The sequence below is a fragment of the Rattus norvegicus genome, chromosome 18 (genome assembly GCF_036323735.1).
Source record: "Rattus norvegicus strain BN/NHsdMcwi chromosome 18, GRCr8, whole genome shotgun sequence".
NCBI lineage: Eukaryota > Metazoa > Chordata > Mammalia > Rodentia > Muridae > Rattus > Rattus norvegicus.
In genome coordinates, this window is record NC_086036.1 from 26,981,087 (window position 1) to 27,002,735 (window position 21,649).

Here is a 21,649-nt window from a genome sequence, read left to right on the forward strand (position 1 = left end):
CTCTATGAACTCTGTGGCTCTGGGATCAGGTTATCTGGGCAGGGACACTTCGTAACCCCCCTTAGGAGACAAAAACCATCTAGTCTTCTGTGTCAGAGGTTGTTCTGCCTCATGGGTTTTTGTTTTTTGTTTTTTGTTTTTTTTTCTTTTTGGTTTGTTTCTGCCTCAGGCACATTTTCTCCTTAATTTCTGGAAGCCAAATATAAGGGAAATCTTATTTGCTTTACTCTGACTCACTACAGTTAAATACACTTGTTCCCATCTGTGTCCGTATACATCTGCATACATTTAGTTATAGCATCGCCCTTAATTTTGGAAAATGATGTGGCCAGAGTTATATTTTTATCCAGACTACCAAACTGGCTGTGAAGACCAGTGGGTGTTCACCCCCCATTGATGACCCACTCAGGCCTGTCTCTTGGAGAAGCACTCTTCTTCCACAGACAGGACCTACAGACCTTCACACAGTGCTGATATTTGTAGCTAGCTGCCTGGTTTATGGCTCCAGACGCCAGTCCTAGGGTGCTCTGCCCATCTTGGTGCCAGGCCTCATTGGTCAGAGAAGCTCGTCCTTGACTCTTTATACTCCCTGGTGTCAGTTGCTTGACTGGATCTAGAGGTGAGAGTTTGGGCTCGAAGATTCTCAAGAAGAGAGACACAGAGAGAATGATGCCAGCTCGCTGTGGCCCCATTCCTGACTAGCCAGAAGAGCAGATTGTTTTGTTCAAACGGATATGGTGGTACTTGTCTCACCTCTACCTAAAATTACCACACTGTGGCTGTCTTAAAAAGTAAGAGGTCTGGGGTTGGGGATTTAGCTCAGTGGTAGAGTGCTTGCCTAGGAAGCGCAAGGCCCTGGGTCCGGTCCCCAGCTCCGGAAAAAAAAAAAGAACAAAAAAAAAAAAAGTAAGAGGTCACACTGTAAAGAAAGTTGTCCTGAGACAGTGAAGCTCTTCAGCACACTTAAACCTTTTTACTGCCACTTCATTGAATGATTTCACTTACATAAATATGCTAACATAGAACTTTCCCAGTGGGAGTCAGAGGACTCAGGAAATAAAGTATCAATTGCAGGTGGTTCTCTGAGTTTAAGGCCAGCCTGGTCTACAGAGTGAGTTTCAGGACAGCCAGGGCTACACAGAGAGACAATGTCTCAAAAACAAAAAACAAAAAACAAAACACACACACACACACAAAACAAACAAAAAAACAGAAAACAAACCCAAAATGAAGGAAGGAAGGACGGTAAGGAAGAAGGAAGAAAGGAAGGAAGGGAGGGAAGGAAGGGAAGGAGCGAGGGAGGGAAGGAAGGAGGGAGGAAGGAGGAAAGGAAGAGGGCTAAAGGGAAGGCTCAGCTGTTAGTACCATCTGCTGTTCTTCCAGAGGACCTGATTTCAATTCCTAGCATCCATTATTAGATGGTTCAGAAAATCCTGTAACCCCAGATTCAGACAATCTGATACCCTGTTCTTTACTTTGAAGGCACCTGCACTTCTCTTTCCATAGACACCCACTTTCACACAAAAACACATGTGCACATAAAAAAAACAACAACAAATCTTTTAATTAAAATTTTTAATTAAAATTTTTTTCAAACAATTTATTGTGATCATAGTTTTTACCTTCTTCTATTTTCTCCCAGATCCTCACCACACAGATTTCATGTTCTCTCTCTCTCTCTCTGAAGAAAAAACAAAAACAAAAAACAGAAAATGAAAATAAAAGCAAACAAAAGACCAATGAGACAAAAAAATAATAATACCAAAACAAAATGAAACGCAAAGCTTATAAAAACATGGAGTCCAAGTTGTGTTGTCCAGCTATCCTAGGCATGGGGCCGGCCCTGGACATACTCTGTTAGGGGACACTGATTTTTCCTTTCCCAGCAGGTATCGACTGCCAATAGCTTCTTGGTTAGGAGGAAGTCTGTCTGCTTCCCGTCTCACTGCTGGAGTTGTCTGGTTTGAACCTGTGCGTGACATCGCCACCTGGCAGGGGGAGTGGCCAGCAATGGACAGCTGGCAGTTAGCCGTGCTTCCTACAGTTGTCTTCACAGGGCTTCTGACAGTGCATTCCATGCCTGCCATAGTTGTACTGCTTAAGGGACGGCCCCTTAGACTGCCTAGGTTATTTCCTGATGGAATCAAATTATTCTGTCTGTCTCTCGTTGGATTTCATGCACATTCTCTGGTGGTAAGAGTCTCACTCCAGTGAGCGCCTGAAACTCACTCTGTAGCTTAGATTGGCCTCTAACCCTTGGTGATGTTCAGCCTTAGCCTGTCAAGTGCAGGGACTATAGATATGAGCCAATATGGCCAGTTCGGGCATATTGTTCCCTTGTGTTTCTTTACCTATAAAACGGGGGTGCTATGCCATGCCGAGTTGTTAGCTTATGGCTGCCACCAAGTAGGCAGGATGCTTTGTTATGCAGCTACCAATGATAATGCTGGAGAGAGAGATTTAGAGGAGTCTCCCAGCAACCTCTGCTTCAAGGAATGAGCTCCCTGCTTAGAGTTGGGCGATCTGAAATTTGTCAAGGCCCCACAACCAGAGTTCTGTAGTCACAGGCAGCACAGGGAGGTGGGTTCAGCTTAACTGCTGGGCAGTGCTCAATTCCCATCAACTCTGCCGTGATGCTGGCTCTGCTCCACTCGACATAAGAGGTTTTGTTTGTTTGTTTGGTTTTTGGTTTTTGGAGTCAGGGTTTCTCTGTGTAACAGAGCCCTGGCTATCCTGGAACTCACTTTGTAGACCAGGCTGGCCTCCAACTCAAAGAGATCTGTCTGCCTCTGCCTCTCAGAATTAAAGGTGTGTGCCACCAATACCAAGCAAAAACTCTGTAACTGGTCCCTAGTCTTCAGCAATAGCCCCTCCTCCTCATTACCAAAACTGCTACCATCTTCGACATCATCAGTATCTTACAAAATGGCTTCATCAAAGCAACTAATTACCCATCCTGCTGTTTTACATTTTAGACAACAATAATTACAGACTTCTAGAAGCTTAGCAACTCAAGCTTGATGAGCCAGTTAAGGGCTCAAGGAAGCACAAGAAGGGCATCGCTGTAGAGCAAGTCTCCCCTATTGCTTGCTCGACTACATAAGGCTCACAGATAGATGAGACCCCACCCTGCAAACCAATCCCTATGAGATAAGGGTTGGGGATGGCTTGGTGGATCGAGAACTTCTTTGGACTTCTGATTGATCCTACTGCTCCTGAACTCCTCTTAATACCTTCTTCCCCTTGGGAGTACGGAGGTGGTGGGCACAGGTCACATCCCCTTCTTCTGCTAAGTCAGCAGAATATAATATGTTGCTTTTCTGATGTGGTCCATAGGGAGAGGTTATGGAGCCACTGTAGTATTGGGTTGACCAACCCTTCCTCCCATTGTCATAAAAATGACCACAGCTTCCTAATTTATATTTCTCCAAACCGCAACAATCAGGAAACAGTGAGACAGCCGTTCGCATCCTGGCTACCTGTGGTGTGCAGGGCCGAGGCGATAAATGGATGCTTTTCCTTATGAACTCAGACAAGTGCAATAGGTGGCTTGTGACACAGCGAGGGGAGTCTTGACAGAGGCGTGTGCCAGGACTGAGTGGGAAGACTTCAGAATGTGTGAGATCAGTGAGAATAAATGTCAAGACAAGGAGTGCATGGCCAGGAGAGGAAGGGAGATGGTCCAGAATCAAAAAAGTAGGGGCCTCAATCATCATGGCAGATCTAAAGACCTATGGACCTCTACCCCTGCAAGCCCCCCCTCCCCCGAGCAGTGAGTACTGGATGGAATGGAATGAGCTGGGAATATGTGACAGGGCCACATAGTCACTTAGTCCTCATATATAGTAAATGACAATAATCACCTTTCTAGGTACCGAGCTAAACAGTGAGCGCACAGGACAGACGAGGGCCATGCTTTCAGGCCATACCCTAGAGGGAAAAGCCCAACAACCAGCAAGCAGACGAAGATGTGATTTCAAGTGGTGACAAGAGCTATGAACGAAATATAACACAGTGGTGGGCAGGAGTGCTGAGTGGCTAGGCAGGTCGGTGCTGCTAACAGGTAGGCACAGGAAGAAAGAGCCACACGCCAGGGGACAGAGGGTGGGGAAAAGCAGAAAAGAGCCCTGTAGGCCAGGCTGTTATTCAGATATACCTTAAAGCTGAGAGACACTGAGGCAGGGAGGACACCTCAGACTTTCAGTTTAGAGATCTTCCCCTGGCCTCAGCCTCTGAGGACACAGAAGCTACCTTTCCCTGCCTATCCTTAAATTTAAAGCTCTTTGAAGGTCGAAGTCAGGGTCGTCAGAAGAAACTTCCTTACCTAATAATAGCTACCCTGAGGGCATGGAAGGCGGGGCTGGCCCTGCCCTTTGCAGCTAAGGCAAGGGGTGAGCTAGCTAGCTGGGCAGGGCTACAGAGCTCACCCTGATGCTGCGGTACAGGAGAGCAGACAGGCTGACTGACTCAGCTACCACTCAGCCCATATCCAGGGCCTTGAGTTGGCCACCCCAACATCTACCCCATCTATGAACTGTGGAGCTTGTGAAGGGGCTGGTCCTACAGATCTGAATCTGCAGGATCTCCATGACGCGCAGCAACAACAGGATATCTGAGAGGAGTCCTAGCGAGGATCAAGTATTGACAGTGTTGCAGAAGCCAGAGACCTCGAACCAGACCAATGACTATGAATTTGCAAGTGAAGATGTGTGGATAGGGGGGTGTACTGTGGGACACTCCACAGCTTCCACGACAAAATGTTTCTTTTGCTTGCTTGTTTTTATATTTTCTTTTTGGAGGGAGGGTGCAAGGGCAGAGGGCAGATATGAGGGGATGGGGAGATGAGTCGGACTGGGGTGCATGATAAGAAATTCACAAAGAAATCAATTAAAAAAGGTCTTTGGTTGGGGCTGGGGATTTGGCTCAGTGGTAGAGCGCTTACCTAGGGAAGCGCAAAGCCCTGGGTTCGGTCCCCAGCTCAAAAAAAAAAAAAAGGTCTTTGGTGCAAATACCCAGACATTTAACTGAAAAGTGAAGGTGAGAGAGGCTAAAGCAGACAGCAGTCAGGTGTGTGCATGTGCGTGTGTGTGTGTAAGACATACAGCATTTCCTTAAGCAAATCCTATCCTAAAGGACTGTGTATTGTACTGTGTATTATGAAGGATTGTGGAATTGGGAGTGCTGGGGGTGGGGGTAAATCCCAGAGGCTGGTTGACACTGGTTGACACTATAGGTAAATGACTCAATGACTCCTGCAGTCCAGTGCAGGGAAGCAGTAATGAGGAGACCACTGTCACTTGCTAAACTGGTTTTTGCTTAGCTCAGAAAATATCAGTAGGGATTCACTAAGGGCTTAACAGGCACACTCAACAGGATCCACTGTTAGATGAAGTGTGGCACCCTGTGATATACTGCCCAGCTCCTGTCTGTGGCCAGAGCAGTTTCCAACACTCATCTGCCCAGTACTGTCCGGTTTAAAATCTACCTCAGATGCTACACAGAACCATGTCAACCCCCAGCACCTCACACAACCAGGCATAGTGCTGTTGGTTTGTAATCCTAGCACTAGGAAAGTGGAGGCAGGAAGGTCAGGAGTAAGTCAAGGTTATCCTCAGCTACACAGAGGCCAGCCTGGTCTATATGAGACCCTATCTTTAAAAACAAAAGCTAAATTAGACCATACAAAGTTGTCTAACAGGGCTGGGATGATGTTCAAAAGACCAGTGTGGCATGCTGCTGATGTCACTCCTGTTTCCATTCTCTTGGCCCTCTGCATTCCCATATAGCAGCCAACCATACGTCACCACTTGCTGTCCCCCCAGTATACCATGTTCTGCTTCCCATGCCTCTGATGCTGCTCTGGGATGCCAGTTTTCCTGCATAATTCCCCTCATTGCGCTAACTGCTGCTCCTCTTCGGGGATTTGGCTCGGAAGCCAGAACCTTTCCCAATCCACAGCACGCTTCCCCGAACTTCTTTTCCAGCATTGGGGCAGGTGTTAGCTCAAACAGTTTCTCCTGAATCCTCTTTCATTATTCCAGGCTGGCTACATACTCCATCTCCCTTACCACTCGGTAAACTCCATTCGGGCAGTGCCTTAACGGTTTATTCTACTACTATATCACAGGAGTTTAGAACGGGATATTTACTAAATAAATGAATTCCTTTGGACTCTTATAACACATGGAGGTTACTTACTCCTACTACAGCACTGTATTTCCAGGGCCCCACTCCTCTATCTACTCAGATACCTGTAAGTCCCATGTCTTAAGTTTGCTTTCTATTGCTGTTATAAAACACCATGACTGTCGGTCCCCAGCTCCGAAAAAAAGAACCAAAAAAAAAAAAAAAAAAAAAAAAACACCATGACTGAAAGCACCTTGGAAAGAAAGGGGTGTACTTCATCCCACAGCTCTCAGGCCCCACTCCATCACTGAGGGATGATAAGGAAGAAACCTGGAGGCAGGATTGGAGCAGAAATCATGAAGAGGGGTTGGGGATTTAGCTCAGTGGTAGAGCGCTTGCCTAGCAAGCGCAAGGCCCTGGGTTCGGTCCCCAGCTCCGAAAAAAAGAACCAAAAAAAAAAAGAAAGAAAGAAATCATGAAGATGCTGTTCATCGACTTGCTCCCCCAGGGCTTCTTCAGCCTGCTCGCTTATGTAACTCAGGAATGGCACCGCCCACAGTGGGCTGAGCCCTCCCACATTAATCATTATCAAGAACATGCCCTACAGGCTTGCCTACAGGCAATCAGATGGCAGCATTTTCTCAATTGATGTTTGTCTTCCAAAATGACTCCAATATGTGTCCCTTTGACAAAAGCTAACAAGGACACCCCTTGTAGGGAGGAAGACTGTTGGCTCACTGTAATTTCCCAGTGCCTAGCCTATTGTCTGGCTACTAAACACTTGAAAAAGCAAAACAATAACAAACACCCCTCTTGGATTCAAGTGATCTCTCCCCACCTGCCATGGCCTGCTCAGTAGCCAGAACAAGTGTCTACGATATGCCTAGATTTCAGATTTGGGGTTCAAAACCAGTCTAGACTACTTGAGACACTATTTCAAAAGACAAAATAAAACTACAAACTCACCTTGTCCAGTTAATCCCTGAGTGTTTTTCGCACCCTTATCACAGCACACAGCACCAGCACCTGACTCCTTACATCTCCCACAAGAGCCTGTTTGGTTTGACTCCTGTCTGCTCTTCTGTTCTTATTTCCGTTGTGCTCTCCCCAGTCACCCCTGCTCAGCACCCTAGCCTTCCCTTTGCTTGTTTTCTGTGTTTGTTTGAGACAGTGTCTGGCTATGCAGGAACTCACTATGTAGACTATGCTGAGACTGCCTGCCTCTGCCTCCTGAGAGCTGGGATGAATGTGTGCTCTACCCTGCCCCTCCCATTTCTACCCAAGGGTCTTGAACTCATTTTCTGGCCATTCTCTCCATCGAAGGGCTTACTCTAAAATACCGTCTTTCAATGAGCCCTGTATATGAGCACTCCTCTCCCCACTGCTCACCCTGCTCCTATCTGAAATCATGCTGTTCACCTGCTGCCTATTCCCTACATTCTGTCTCTCTGGAATCTAAGTTCAGGGAACCTGTAGACAGTGTGTCGGCTTTTTTAGTACAACATGTGACATGGTAGGTGTTTTTTTTTCATTTTTGGCTGGGTATATATATATATATATATATTTTATTATTATTATTATTATTATTATTATTATTATTATTATTTTTTTGGTTCTTTTTTTCGGAGCTGGGGACCGAATCCAGGGCCTTGAGCTTCCTAGGCAAGCGCTCTACCACTGAGCTAAATCCCCAACCCCTATATTTATATTTAGGTTGGGCTTGAATTTTCAGCAATCTTCCTGACTCAGCCCCCAAATACTATGATTAGAGGTTTGAGTCACCCTTCTTAGCTTAAAAGTATTTGACTGAACAAATTAAAGGGATGAATGAATGAATATAATAGCCTTCTGTGGCAGAGGGCAGGTCCTGTCAACACTTACATTCAGACAGAAGAGTGATACATTGTGATTAAAAAAGAAAGAACCTGGCAGCAGCTGATCGCTATGGTAACAGGCCAGTAGTCCTGCAATGGCGTGCACCAGAGAGGTGGTGGGCTTCCCCGCCTCACCAGCTGAGATTCCAGGCACCATGCAAAGATGTTTGCAAAGAACACAGAGGTTAAACCAGCTGCTCTAAAAGTCAGACACCTGTGTTGGTTAAGTCACCCCAGCATCCAGGAGCTTTTATTCGCGATTTCATTGCTGGGAGTAGTTTTACTTAAATAAATAAACAACTGGCAATTTGCTTCTGGGGAAAAAAAGAAAGAAAGAAAGAACCTGGCCTGCTAAGAACTGACAGAGGGAGTCAGGATGAACAACCATGGCTTTGCCAGATCCCAACATCAACGTCCAGAGTCTCCAGCCAATCCACTACCAGTTTCTCATGGATGAACCAAATACGGGGGCTGCCTTGGCTTCTACTTTACGTCCTTCTGTATTCAGAATGCCCCACACTGGGGCCTATGGGGCACGTAAAGATTCCTGACCAATATGTGCCTCTTGCTCTATTAGAGCAGGCTTCCTTTTTCTTCAAGTTTCTTGGAAGAAAAAAACTGTTGGTGAGCAACAGAAACAATGAATGAAGGCAGATGACTCATTTGCCAATGCATCTAAGATCTAAAATGTATTAATTTAATTCAGTTTATAGTACAATGTAACAATTCTTATTTTGATAGCCCTTTTCATACTCTGATGAAAATCTGAAAATGCCATACAAAAAGGGAATTTCAGAACGGTTGAATACAGAGCCAGGTTTCCACAATAGAGCCCACTGATACTTTAAAGACAAAAACGCGCAGCCTCCCTTCCCCCATCTCTTTCTGCTTCATAATGACGTCTTTCAGGTATAATCTTGCTGTTGTCAGTCTTTAACTTTCTCCCACACAGGCTGTTATCAACAAAAATATGAACATGAAAGATGTGGGAAGCATTTGTTTTTCTGTGCACACCTTTGATCATGCCAGAGATGAAGGGATGAGGAGCCACTCCTGCAGCTTTTAAGAACTCTGGATTCCAGTTTTGTGAGAAAGATGAATAGCATGAATAGAGGAGCTTACACATCTCCCCTCAGTGTTAAGGGCCCAAGTTCAACTCACCATTAAAGCAATGGTATCCTGTTAGAACAGGCCTGGAACAGCATGTGAAGCTCTGTAATGGGTCTTCCATCCCACCGCCCGGTCTGGTCACACTTCCGGAAGCTGTGCACAAAGATAAAGTGTATACACAGCAACACACATTTCCATTACTCACAGGGTATACTCTTGGCATGAAAACTATTCTGAATGTGGCTTCACAACACATATTAAAAAGCAACACTGAGGGTTGGGGATTTAGCTCAGTGGTAGAGCGCTTGCCTAGCAAGCACAAGGCCCTGGGTTCAGTCCCCAGCTCCGGAAAGAAAGAAAAAAAAAAAAAGCAACACTGAGCTGGCGAGAAGGCTCCACGGGTAAAGGTGCTTGCCACTAAATCTGATGAACTGAGTTCCATCCCCAACAGGCTCTACTTAAAAGACAAAAAAAATTTACAACACTGGCAGAGACTAAGAGACTATTTGGTCAAAATAGCAGTTTGGTTCTGGGGCTGGAGAGATGGCTCAGCAGATAAGAACATATACTGCTCGTGCAGAGTTCAGTTCCCAGCACTTATTCAAGTGGCTCACAACCCCCTGTAAGTCCAGCTCCAGGAGGATACAGTCTTTGACCTCTTCAAGCATCTGCACTAATTAGTGTGCCCCCTAGTTAAAAATAATAATAAAAAATTAAAACAGTGGTGGTGCATGCCTTTATTCCCATCACCCAGGAGGTAGTCTGTGAATTTGAGGCCAGGACAACCAGGGCTGCACAGGACAGGCAGGACACCCTGCCTGGAGAAGCTGAGAGAGAGATGGGGGTCAGGTTGAGTTTTCAAGGCTGGGCAGATGGTTCAGAAGTTAAGAATACTTGTTGCTCTCTAGAGAGTACGTATAGAGGACTGGGGTTCAGGCAGCTCTCAGCACACACACAGTACCTCACAAATGTTGGTGGCCCTAGTTCTAGGAGCTCTGATGCCGTCTTCTCACTTCATTGGGTGCAGGCATGGATCTTACAGAATGAGGAATTTAAAATACTAACTGTCCGAGCACAGTGAAGAGGTGGATCTAACTATGACGCTCTGAGCACCAGGACTGGCGTACAACAAGCCTAGGAAAAATGAAGCAGAGAAACACGCCATCTCATCAGGCTGAGCCAGCTTTATTGAAACAGCGATGAGCGAGCTCAGGTAGAGGGGCTGAGGGACAGGTGTGTACACGCACACATCCATGACTAGCCACCAGGAGGTTACAGCCATTTTTTGTGGTTTGACTGGGAGCAGGGTGGGTTTTCAACACCTGGACATCTAATTTGTACAGGTGGAGAGCACAGGGGTCAAGCCATGCTTTACAGCTTTCTGGCTAAGGGCTATTGCTCCGTACACTCTGACTCAGTTCCTCTGACCTGAGGCCATTCCCCAACAACAAGGACATAGTTGAGGGTGGTGAGTTTTCATCACTCGGAGCATTGAACAATTACTATTGTAGGAAGAATACACTAATAACACATCTTCTGCCTTCAAGACTCAGTCTTCTCTGCCTTAGACTCCACCGCCATCCTGAGAGACTTAAAACTGCTTGACCCCTCCTGAAGATTTGAATTTGAGCTGCTAGGGGTGGTACCTGGGTATATTTTTACAAAGCTGACTGGTGACTTAGTTGAGAATGACTGAGTTCTACAGACCTGAGGAAAATACCGTTGCGACCTAAGCTAACAGAGGGTGGGCCTTCCTTCCTCCATCTCAAAGGAAACAAAGGCAGCTAGGCCTACTAGGCCCCCCTACCTACAGTTTGGCTTCACCTTTTGTCGTTAGTGACTCTCATCCAGATCTCCAACCTCTTGGTGGTTCTCCTGTGGCTCAGCCCCTTTGATCCTTTCTCTTGGGATTTAATGGGGCTGGGGAGTGATCATCATTTTGTGATCACTTTTTTTTTTTTTTTTTTTTTTTTTTTTTGAGATAGGCTGGCTCTGAACTCATGATCCTCCTGCCTCCACCTCCAAGTGCTGGACTGCAGGCCTGAGTCGACATACCCAGCTCAGAATTTCGTAACTTTTATTACAAGCTGCAGAGCTGGTTCTCTTTATCACTCTCAAATTTTACTTACCACTGTGCCTTCCTTTACCGTGCCGGTGTCTCAAGGCAATGACATCCAAGAAGTGCTTTGTAAACTGTGAAGCTGTTTACCAGCACCATGTAGGTAAATAATAGGGAAGCGCTCAAGGTGCAGAGAACCTGTAAGATGATCTTTGCTAGTTCATTTTTATTGACATTTCCATATTACTGTTTCCTTTTATAAACCCCAAGAACAATTTTATTAAGAGTTTAAGAAAAAACAGCACAGCTTAGGTTAAAATCCCGGCAGTGCCAGAGAGAAAAGTCATGCGGCTTCCTTAGGCATGGGGTGGGGCGGGGGCGGGGCAGGTTGTTTATTAAGTAAGGAACAATCACTCCCCAAAAATGGAGTGGCTAGTGAGCAGAGAGCCCCCGAAGTCAGTTTGAACTGTGTGTGCGATCTATATTCAATAGTAAGATACGATGAGGCATGAGTTTCAACCTAGATGCCATCAGTTGACATCAGCAACCAAGTCTTGGGCTTAAAATGATTGGTTTCCCTCCCAGGTCCCTGACCTCTCATCCGGTCTACACCGGTATCTCATTTTTTGCAGTACTGGGCAGCTGAAGTATGCTAGTACTCACCACTAAGCTACATCCCTCCTTCCCAGCTTGCTCTTCATAGGTTAGTTGGCATTGAATTCACAATCCTGTGTTAGCTGGGATGACAGGACTACCACAGCCAATCCTTTTTTATCCCCACCCCCCTTTTTTTTTTCTGAGGCAGGGTCTTATTATATATCTCTGGGTATTCTGGAACTCTCTAGGTCAGTGGTTCTCAACCTGTAGGTTGCGACCCCCCAAAGGACACCCAGAACACAAATATTTACATTACAATTCACAATACTAGCAAAATCACAGTTATGAAGGGGCAATGAGAATCATTTTACGATTGGGGGTCAGCAAAACATGAAGAGCTGCATTAAAGGGTTGCAGCGTTTGGAAGGGTGGGAGCCTCTGCTCTGAGTAGACAGGATGATGTTAAACTCACATCAATCCCCCTGCCTCTTTGTCCTGCCTGAGTGCTGGGATTGAAGGTAGATAATACCACACAGCAAAAATGTAATTTTGAGACAGTGCCTTGCTATACAACGCTGAAGCTGTATTTATCTTGTTGCCTTTTCCTCCTGACCCATGTAAATACTTTTAACTTTTCCCTTTCATTATTTTATAGTGTATTATTCATTATTATTACTGTGTGTGTGGGTTTTGGCTGCACATATGCTTATGCGCCACAAGCATGCGTGGTGCCTATAGAAACTAGAAAAGGGTATCAGATCTCCTGAAACTGGACTTATAGACTAAGTTACTATGTGGGTGCTGGGAATTGAACCTGGGTCCCTTGGAGGAGCAGCCAGTTCTTTCTTTTCTTTTTTCTCTTTTTGGTTTCTCAAGATAGTTTTACTATGTAGCCCTGGCTGTTCTGGAACTCCCTTTGTAGATCAGGCTGGGTTTGAACTCTGAGACCTGCCTGCCTTTGCCTCCTAGGTGCTGGGATCAAAGGTGTGTACCACCGCCACCTGGCAAGCAACCACTGTCCTAATCACTGAGCTCTCTCTCCGGCCCCTGCAAATTGTTTTCGTGAATATTTGATGCTCTGGATACTGTGCTAAATTATAGGAGAAACCTGAAGAGCGAACAATCCACCAACAACCAGATAAGGAAGGACAGTGAAATGAAATACCCCAGCATGGAGAAGAAAATAAAGCACAGGAGGGGAGCCGGCTCGGAGGTAAAGCACTTGCTGCATAAGCATGAGTTTGGCTCCCCAGCACTGGCATACAAGTCAGGTAAGGCAGCATCGGTAAGCCCAACCCCGGGGCTGCGGCCAGCCGTGGATCCTGGGCGCTCGCTGCCTAGCTAACCCGGTTCAAATAGCAAACTCCAGGTTAAGTTTGAGACCCTGCCTCAGAAAACAAGTGGAAGGGGCTAGGGAGACATCTCAGCCGGTAAAGGCTTCACAACAACTCAAGGCCCTGGTTTGATCTGTAGGACTCACACCATATAAACAGAGACCTGATGGCCCAAAGTTGCCTCTGACTTTTACACATGTACCATGGCTGCCCCCACCCCCGAGAATAAAAAAACAAAAACAAAATATATAAAAAATATAACATGAAAAGTAAGAAAAGATACTCAATAATGTTGATCCCTGGCCTACACACACATACACATACACAACAGGATGGGAAGAAAATTTGGCTTGGTGACATGGCTCAGCAGGTAAGGGTACTTGTCACCAAACCCAAGGGCCTGAGTTTGGTCTCCAGGGTTTACACAGTAGAAGGAGAGGTCTGACTTTCCCAAGTAGTCCTATGATCTCTACACTCAAGCCACAAAATGCCACCCCCTACTGAATAAACATTAAAAAAGAAAAGGAAAATTAATCAGTAGACAATTACAGAGAAGTACTAAAACTACAAAGACTAGAAATACAGTGTTAGGTGTAACTTTAATTTTTTAAAATTTTATTTTTAATGATGGTTTTAAAATTTTTTAATCTATTTTTAACCCATAATCTTAAAAAAAAAGATTTATTTATTTTATGTATGGGTACACTGTCTTCAGACACATCAGACAGGCATTGGATCCCATGTCAGATGGTTGTGAGTCACCATGTGGTTGCTGGGAATTGAACTCAGGACTTCTGGAAGAACAGCCAGTGTTCTTAACAGCTTGAGCTATCTCTCTAGTCCAAGCCCATTATCTTTTAGAGGTAGCAGAAAAGAAAGGATATATGGGGAAGTGGACCTGTTTAGAAAGGGTTCCTTGGGCTGGAGATATGGCTCAGTGGTTAAGAGCGCTGACTGCTCTTCCAGAGACCTGAGTTCAAATCCCACCACCCACATGGTGGCTCACAGCCATCTGTAATGAGATCTGATGCCCTCTTCTGGTGTGTCTGAAGACAGAGACGGTGTGGTCACATACATAAAATAAATAGGGGCTGGGGATTTAGCTCAGCGGTAGAGCGCTTACCTAGGAAGCGCAAGGCCCTGGGTTCGGTCCCCAGCTCTGAAAAAAAAGAACCAAAAAAAAAAAAAATCTTAAAAAAAAAAAAAGAAAGGGTTCTTTGGAGTAAATCTTAGCTGTGTTGTCTGGAAATTGGTAGTTAGGCAGAATAGGTCAGCAGTGGCAGCTTGGGCTACTTGTAAACACTTTATAGATACATCGGCGGTCTAGTTTGGTAGAGTCAGGATAACACACATGAATCAGCATCCGTGGCACTAACAGAGACAGCCAGACCTCAGCCTAGGCACGAGTCAGCAGGAGGGACCAGCAGGAATGTCAAGAAAAGTTCTTGGCTGTGTCTTTCTCAGTGAAGGAAAGATCAGCGAGGATGTGAGACCAACAGCACTGTGTAGCTAGCTCTATAAGTAAGCCAACTTTAGTCTTTGTCATGGTCCCTTTTAAATTCCCTTTAAACATCATGTGTCTTTCATGGGTCCGGCCTCAACATGTGTGTCTGCCTCAGCTGACATCACTTTTTCTATCAGTCTGAGTCTACAGAAGCGGCAAAAAAGATTTGACATCACCATTTGTTGGAGTCTCAACAAACGTAGCTCAACTGTGCAATGTAAGACAGATCAACACGTGTGTGCTGTTAGCAAAGAATCCTTCATCATGCGTTCTTTCATGTGACTGCTTTAGCAGAACATCCCCTCTCCTGTGTGTGCTTCAGGGAAACATTCCTTCACGAGTCTGCCTTAGCCTTTCACCTGTATCAACTTTAAGAAATGACTCCTTCAGGTGTTTGTCCCAACAAAACACCAACCAACACAACTGACTTTTTAAAGAACCCTTAAGTTTTGACTTCAGTCAGGCCTGGAGTATGAGCCTGTAACCCCAACTCCTCAGAGGACTGAGGCAGGAGGCTTACATAACCTGCCTGGTTCCTGAGTAAACTCAAGGCAGAGCTTGCAGAACAACGTAGTGAGACAAGGTCTAGAAGAAAACAGTAAAAAGTAAGAAGAGGACTAGGAACACTGCTCGCCGGCAGAGAGCTATTATGAACATTCCTTTCCAGGAGAGAGCCATCTATCCTCCATCTTAGAAAGCTCCAAAGACAGCCAAATGGTGGTGAAGCGCCCTTTAATCCCAGCGTTTGGGTGGCAGAGGTAGGCGGTTGGAGTTCGAGGTCAGCCCGGTTTACAGAGCAAGTTCCAGGACAGCCCGGACTACACAGAAGAACCCTGTTTCCGAAAATAAAACAAACAACAAAAACAAATAAACAAACAAAAGAAAGAGAAAGACCCTGTCTAAAATTAAGAGAGGTCAGGTCAGATGGCACAGTGTGTAAGGGTATAGTCCTGGCCACCTAGGAGCAAATCCAGAAAAAGCAAAGAACTTGACGTGGGGAGGGAGTAGGCACACGCTAGGGAAGAAAGGAAGAGGGAACTTAGGTTCCGGTTTGGATCCTTTTCCTTCTGTGTCAGTCACTTCATCTTCTTCTGCACACGGCTCACCTGTCTATCTACCTTCCCCCTTGAGCCTTTCCAAGCTCACATTTAGACATTCCCATGCCTATGGGTTATTTCCTCTTACATTTGCATGAATCAGAATAACTATGTGCATTGCTCTACCCCAATCTTACCGCTTTACGTCCAAAACTCCTCTTGTGGGTAAATGGCACTGGTGTTGCTTTAGTTGCTCGAGCTTAAACCTGGGACTCATCCTTGACTTCTTTCCAAGGATCGCACATCCAGCTCTGTTCTCTGCCCACTTCTTTTCATCCACACATTAAAATACTCCCTGTACGGGTTGGGGATTTAGCTCAGTGGTAGAGCGCTTGCCTAGGAAGCACAAGGCCCTGGGTTTGGTCCCCAGCTCCGAAAAAAAAGAACCAAAAAAAAAAAAAAATACTCCCTGTACTTTAAACCACAGCAGTCCTTCCTGCTCTCCTCCTCACATGTAAACACTGTAATAGTTTGCTGTTATCTTTCAGACTTGTGATCATCTGCTCATTCTGTTGGGTACATGGTACTTGTGAAGAACTACTGTAGGTTCTGGAGTTACAACAGTAAACAGAACACAAACTATAAATAAATAATGTGATGGGTGCTAGACAGTACAGTAGCATAGCAAGTCTAGGCAAAGGGAGCAGGGCATGGTGATGCCCATCACTCTCAGCACTCAAGAGGCAGTGACTGGTGGGTTTCTGCATCAAGTTCCAGGTCTGCCAGGGATACCCGGAGAGACCCCATCAGGGGAAGGGGAAGAGGATGCTATTCATGTTTTACACTGAGTAGTCTGGGAATAAGTTATGGAGTGAACAAAGGTGTTCCCAGAGAAAGACCATTCCAAAGGGAAGGAACTAGGAATGCAGAGGCTGTGGGGCAAGACCATGTCTCATAATGTATAGGGTTATCAGGAACTTGATGTGGGCTCAAGTGGGAAGATGGAAAGGAAAAGTCAAAGAGAGTCTATAGCCAGGACAACTGTGTAGACTTCATTCAAAGGGAGAGTGCAGTAGACATTTCTGGTTTCTTTGGAGACTCAGTTGTGTCATGTGCTGTTTATGAGAGGATGTTTTGCTGAAGCAGACACTTCAGAGGCCATGTGATGTTTGGAAAGAATTTAAGTAGAACCCAACAGATGGTGAACGGTGGTCTTGCATCGGTGCACCTTGGATTGCTTTGCTGATCTTCACTGATCTTTGCTTGTGGTGACTTCGTAGTGAGAAATGCACCAAAGGGCTTCTTTGTATTCCAGAGGCTTGTTATGGCATCTGCAGACTCATGCTAATTTGGTGGTGCCTTGCGGTTTCTTCTGGACCGAGCCACTGCTACTGATTTGTGTTTGATGTTTTGGACTGGACTGCTGATAATCCTGACAATGAATGCTGGAATTGTTCCAAAGAACTACTTCTGAACAGGTCCACATCCCCCTTGTGGTATCAACCATCTTTGCCCTTACTTTTGGTCAGTAGGCTAGAAAGGAAGTTGAACCATTTAAGAACCCCTATTAAAGTTATTAGGTTTTGAAAAATCTAAGCCTACAGGAGATTGGAACGAAGCACAGAGGATATTGAACAGAAGAGAGATGTGTTCTGAAGTCTTAGATGTTATGAGAGAGAAAAGAACATTAAAAAGTAGGTGAACGCCACTGAGCATAAAGAAGACATTATGTGCACTGCCTATCTTTTCTTTTCTTTATTTTCTTTCTTTTTTTTTTATTCATTTATTATATATAAGTTCACTGTAGCTGTCTTCAGATACACCAGAAGAGGGCATCTGATCCCATTACAGATGGTTGTGAGCAACCCTGTGGTTGCTGGGAATTGAACTCAGGACCTCTGGAAGAGCAGTCAGTGCTCTTAACCACTGAGCCATCTCTCCAGCCCCTATCTTTTCTTTTTTAAAAATTTTAGTTTGTTTTGTTTTTTTTTTATGTCTCTCTCCATAGCTCCGGCTGTTTTGGAACTATGTAGATCAGGCTAGCCTTGAACTTACAGAGATCCACCTGCCGTTGCCTCCTAAGTGTTGAGGTTAAACATGTACCATCTTGCCCAATTTCCAAAGTGAAAATTTAAAAGCCAAAATATGATCATGCCCTTCATGATCTTGGAGTTAAATATTATTTGCTAAATGCCTCTTTGTGCTAAATACATTTGATGCTGTGTTTGTGGTTTTAAAAGTTATTTTATTTTAGTTGCCTGAGGGTTTTGCCTGCATGTCTGTCTGTCTGTCTGTCTGTATCGTGTGTGCCTGGTGTCTGGAAGGTGCTGGCTCCTCTGGGAGTGGAGTTACAGATGGCTGTGAGCCACCGTGTGGGTGTTAGGAATCAAACCTGCATTCTTTGTAAGAGCAGCTAGTCTTCTTAATCTCCAAGCCACCTCTTCAACCCCCCTTTTTTGTATTTTTGGGGGCAGGGTTTTTACTCTGTAGCTGAGACTGTCCTTGAAACTAGAGGAATGTTTGCCTTGGCTTCCTAGGTGCTGGGATAGCGTTTTCAGTTGTATTTCACTTCCTATTTCTAGCCACCTTCCCGTGGCATAGAGTACAGTCGTCCCATCGCCATCTTTTGTACATTCCACTCAGGAAGTATTTACCGAGGGCTGCGGTGTTCCAAGTACTAATCTAGGCGCCAGAGACGTAACATTGCACATATTAAACAACAATTCTAGTCCTCACGTGCCTTAAAATTTAGTGAAAGGAAGTCAGAAAAAAGCAGGGAACCACATATGTCATCATATATATGGCTTTATATATCATATATTCAATTACAAACATGTATTCAGTTATAATTTTATATGATGCAAGATGATAGTTTTTAGACACAGTAGTTGAGAGGTCTCACTTGAACTTGAGCACCTGGCAGAGAAGGAGTGAGTCAGGCTGGTCTGGAGAGGAAAGCATTCCAGGCAGAAGGAAAGGCCCTCAGGCGAGAGCCTATCTTGGAACAGTAAGAAGGCCACTGTGTCAGAGAAGTGTGTGGGGGCAAGAGAGCTCTTGGAGGCCCTTATAAGGACCTTGGCGTCTGCTCTGACAGGTCCTGGAGGTTTTGGGCAGAGCTGGTGACAGTATCTGACTTAAGTTTTACAGGATCACTCAGGGTGCTGAACTAAGGCTATAATGAGTAAGGCGAGGGCGGGAGAGAGAGGTTAGGAGTCTTCTGTGAAACTTAGGCAAAGAGATGGTGACAGCTGACTGGACTGAGCGGAGAAGTAAAAAGGGTGAGTTCTCGTTATATTTCAAAGAAATCAAGTGAAAAATGTGAGAAAGAATAATCAAAGATAATCCTAAGATTTAAAAAATACATTTTATATGTATGAATGTTTTTCTGCATCTATGTATATATGTGTCTGTACCACGTGTGTCTGATGCCTGTTGAGATAACAAGAATGCATCAGATCCCTTAGAACTGAAGTTATGGATTTTTGTGAGCTATCATGTGGGTGCTGGGCCCCAAAAGTAGGTCTTTGTAAGAGCAACAAATGCTCTTAACTGATGAGCCACCTCTCCAGCCCCAACTCCAGGGTTTTGGATTAGAGTTTCTAACTAAGGCGATGGCCCCTGCTGTGGGATCAGCAAGTTTGGAGAGGTATCAGGAGAGCAGTTTTAGATATGTGGCCATGTAACTTTGCTATACCTATCAGAAGCCAAACAGAGATCTGAATATACTGAGTCTCAAATTCAGGGACAAACTATAAGGTGGTGATGTAATTTATGGTCAGGTTCAGATAAGAGCGTCATCAATGCCTTGACAACACATAGAGAAAGACAGCCATTGGGTTCCAGGACACAGTACTTCTTAAAGCTTTCTGAATTCAAGATCCTGTCCCAATATTTTTTCTTGTTTATTGATTTACTTACTTAATCTAAATTTATCTTACCATGTAGCCTGTATTATGTGACCCAGGCTGGCCATAAACTTACAGCCATCTTCCTTCCTCAATCTCTTGGGTGCTGTGATTACAGGCACAAACCACAGTTCTTTCAATTCCTTTAAAATCTATTTATGTGTGTGTGTACATTCGTGTATAAATGCCAGAAGACAATCTTTTGGAATCAGTTTTGTCTTTCCTCCATGTGGGTACTGGGGATTGAAGTCAGGTCATATAGGTTGGGCAAGAGCCTTTATCCACTGTGTCATCCCATTAGCCATTAAAAAATTTCTCTGTGTAGCTCTGGCTATCCTGGAATTCACTCTGTAGACTGGGCTCTCCTCAAACTTAAAGACTCCTTTGCCTCTCCAGGGCAGTTTCTTTTCTTTTATAAAAAACTGTTTGGAGCCAATAGACTGTTTTATTACTACTTCAAGTAAAATAAATAAAGACCACCCCACCAACCCCCTTTGAGAAAGGTTCTTTCTAGTGGTAATCCTTGAGTCTTGCTTTAGCCTCCCAAGTACTGGAATCATAGCTAGGCCAAACAAATATTTATTATGTAATCATTACGTTCTGACATAGTCAAGTGAAGTAAGGGGAAAGCATAGACACTGCAGTCAGAGAGGACTATGGGAGGCAAAACCCCAAAGGTAGAAACAGAATAAGTGGTTGGACAAGAATGGCCTTGTGAAGGTATGTCTTTTTTGTTTTTGTTTTTGTAGTGCTGAAGACTAAATCCAGGGTATACTAGGCAAGCACTTTATCACCGAGACATCTCCAATTGTCTTTTCTTAAAATTCAAATTATTATGTGTTCTATGTACATGGGTGGATATGCCATCTGTACCAGTGTGGAAGTTATAGGGCAACTCTGTGGACTTCATTCTGTCTTTCCACAACTCAGGTTGCGAGGATAGTTGTTGGCAGAGTGGCAAACACCTTTACCCACAGAGCCATCTCTCTCATTTTCCCACTCTTTTTAAGAGGCTCTAAAAGACCAGGTGTAATGGTGCAGACCTATAATATAATCTCAGGAGTTGCGGGGGTGTGCAGGAGGATTAGGAATTCAGGGTAAATTGGCACTTGGGTAAATTCAATCCCCAGGATCCACATAGTGAAAGAGAAACCGCACGTCTTGATTTCCACACAAGCTCAGAAACTCACGGATCAGAGATTGGCCTGTCTCTGCCTCCGGAACACTGAGACTAAAAACATTGCTGTAATAATAAAAAAAAGTTTTTAGGTCATTCTTTCTTACACAGCCAGTTGGAAACCGGCCTGAGCTATGTAAGACCCTACTTCAAAAATAAAATAACACAACAAAACAAACACCACAAAACAAAAGAAAAAAAGACCAAAACAGATCCTGAGGTTCCCGTTCCACTGTGCCCGGAGAGGTGGAACTTTTACTTGGTGTGTTTCTTCTCCTAAAGCAAAGCAGAAGGTTGCCCCCTTTTCTGGACGCCTTGGACTAGGATACGGGGTACTTGGTCACAGCAGTGCGTTCCGCGAACCCTGCGTCGCCGCGCGGTCTCCGGGAGCCGGACGGGGCGGGGCCTTCCGGGGCCGCGCCCCGAGACTCACCTGAGCCGGGAGCCGTGACTCACCTGCCCTCCGCCCGCCTTTCCCCGCCGCGGGCTGTTCCCCGAGTCTCCGCCCCTCCTTCCCGTCGGGGGTCCGGGGTCTCCGTGCCCAAAGGCCATACAAAAAGGACTTCTGGGGGTCCGGGCCTGGAGTTGCCAGGCTACCTTCCGGGTGGGAGGCTCTCCCTAGAAAGCGCCGGCTGCGCCAGGCCGGGACCAGCGGTGAGGAGGCCTCGGGAGGCGCCGGGAAGAGCGCGCGGAGGGAGGTGCCGGGAAGGGCGGGCGCGGCGCGGCGCGGGGCGGGCCGGGGGCGGGGGCGCAGGGCGGCCCATTTCCTCCTGGGAGCCGGACGGGCGGGAGACAAAGCGGTGGCCGTCGGCTTGGCGCCTCAGGAGTCGTCCAGCGCTCGCCCCGTTCGCCGCAGGTAACTCTTCGTACCTTCCCTCGGGGTGCGCGGGGCCCCCTGGTGGGGCGCGGGTCTCCTCAGGCCGGGG

General features: G+C 45.6%; 1 protein-coding gene and 1 long non-coding RNA gene across 4 annotated transcripts in view; one reads left to right on the forward strand and one right to left on the reverse strand.

Annotated features, from left to right (window-relative positions):
- Positions 1–1,560: 1,560 nt before the first annotated feature.
- LOC108353164 (uncharacterized) lies at positions 1,561–21,319 on the reverse strand. Of its 2 annotated transcripts, XR_001842085.3 has the most exons (4): positions 21,180–21,319; positions 10,072–10,244; positions 9,162–9,263; positions 1,561–1,681 (listed from the first exon to the last, which is right to left on the reverse strand). It is a non-coding gene; the product is annotated as an uncharacterized LOC108353164 (long non-coding RNA). The 2 variants fall into 2 exon arrangements; XR_010059667.1 differs by lacking the exon at positions 21,180–21,319 and having other exon boundaries at positions 9,162–20,973.
- Ctnna1 (catenin alpha 1) overlaps positions 21,244–21,649 on the forward strand; it is a 132,680-nt gene continuing 132,274 nt past the window's right edge. Inside the window, exon 1 of one of the 2 annotated variants that reach the window (XM_017600964.3) lies at positions 21,244–21,377. The gene's annotated coding sequence lies outside the window, so the exon portion shown is untranslated. Of the gene's footprint in view, positions 21,378–21,513; positions 21,580–21,649 lie in introns of those variants that run through there. The other variant, NM_001007145.1, reaches the window with a different exon arrangement.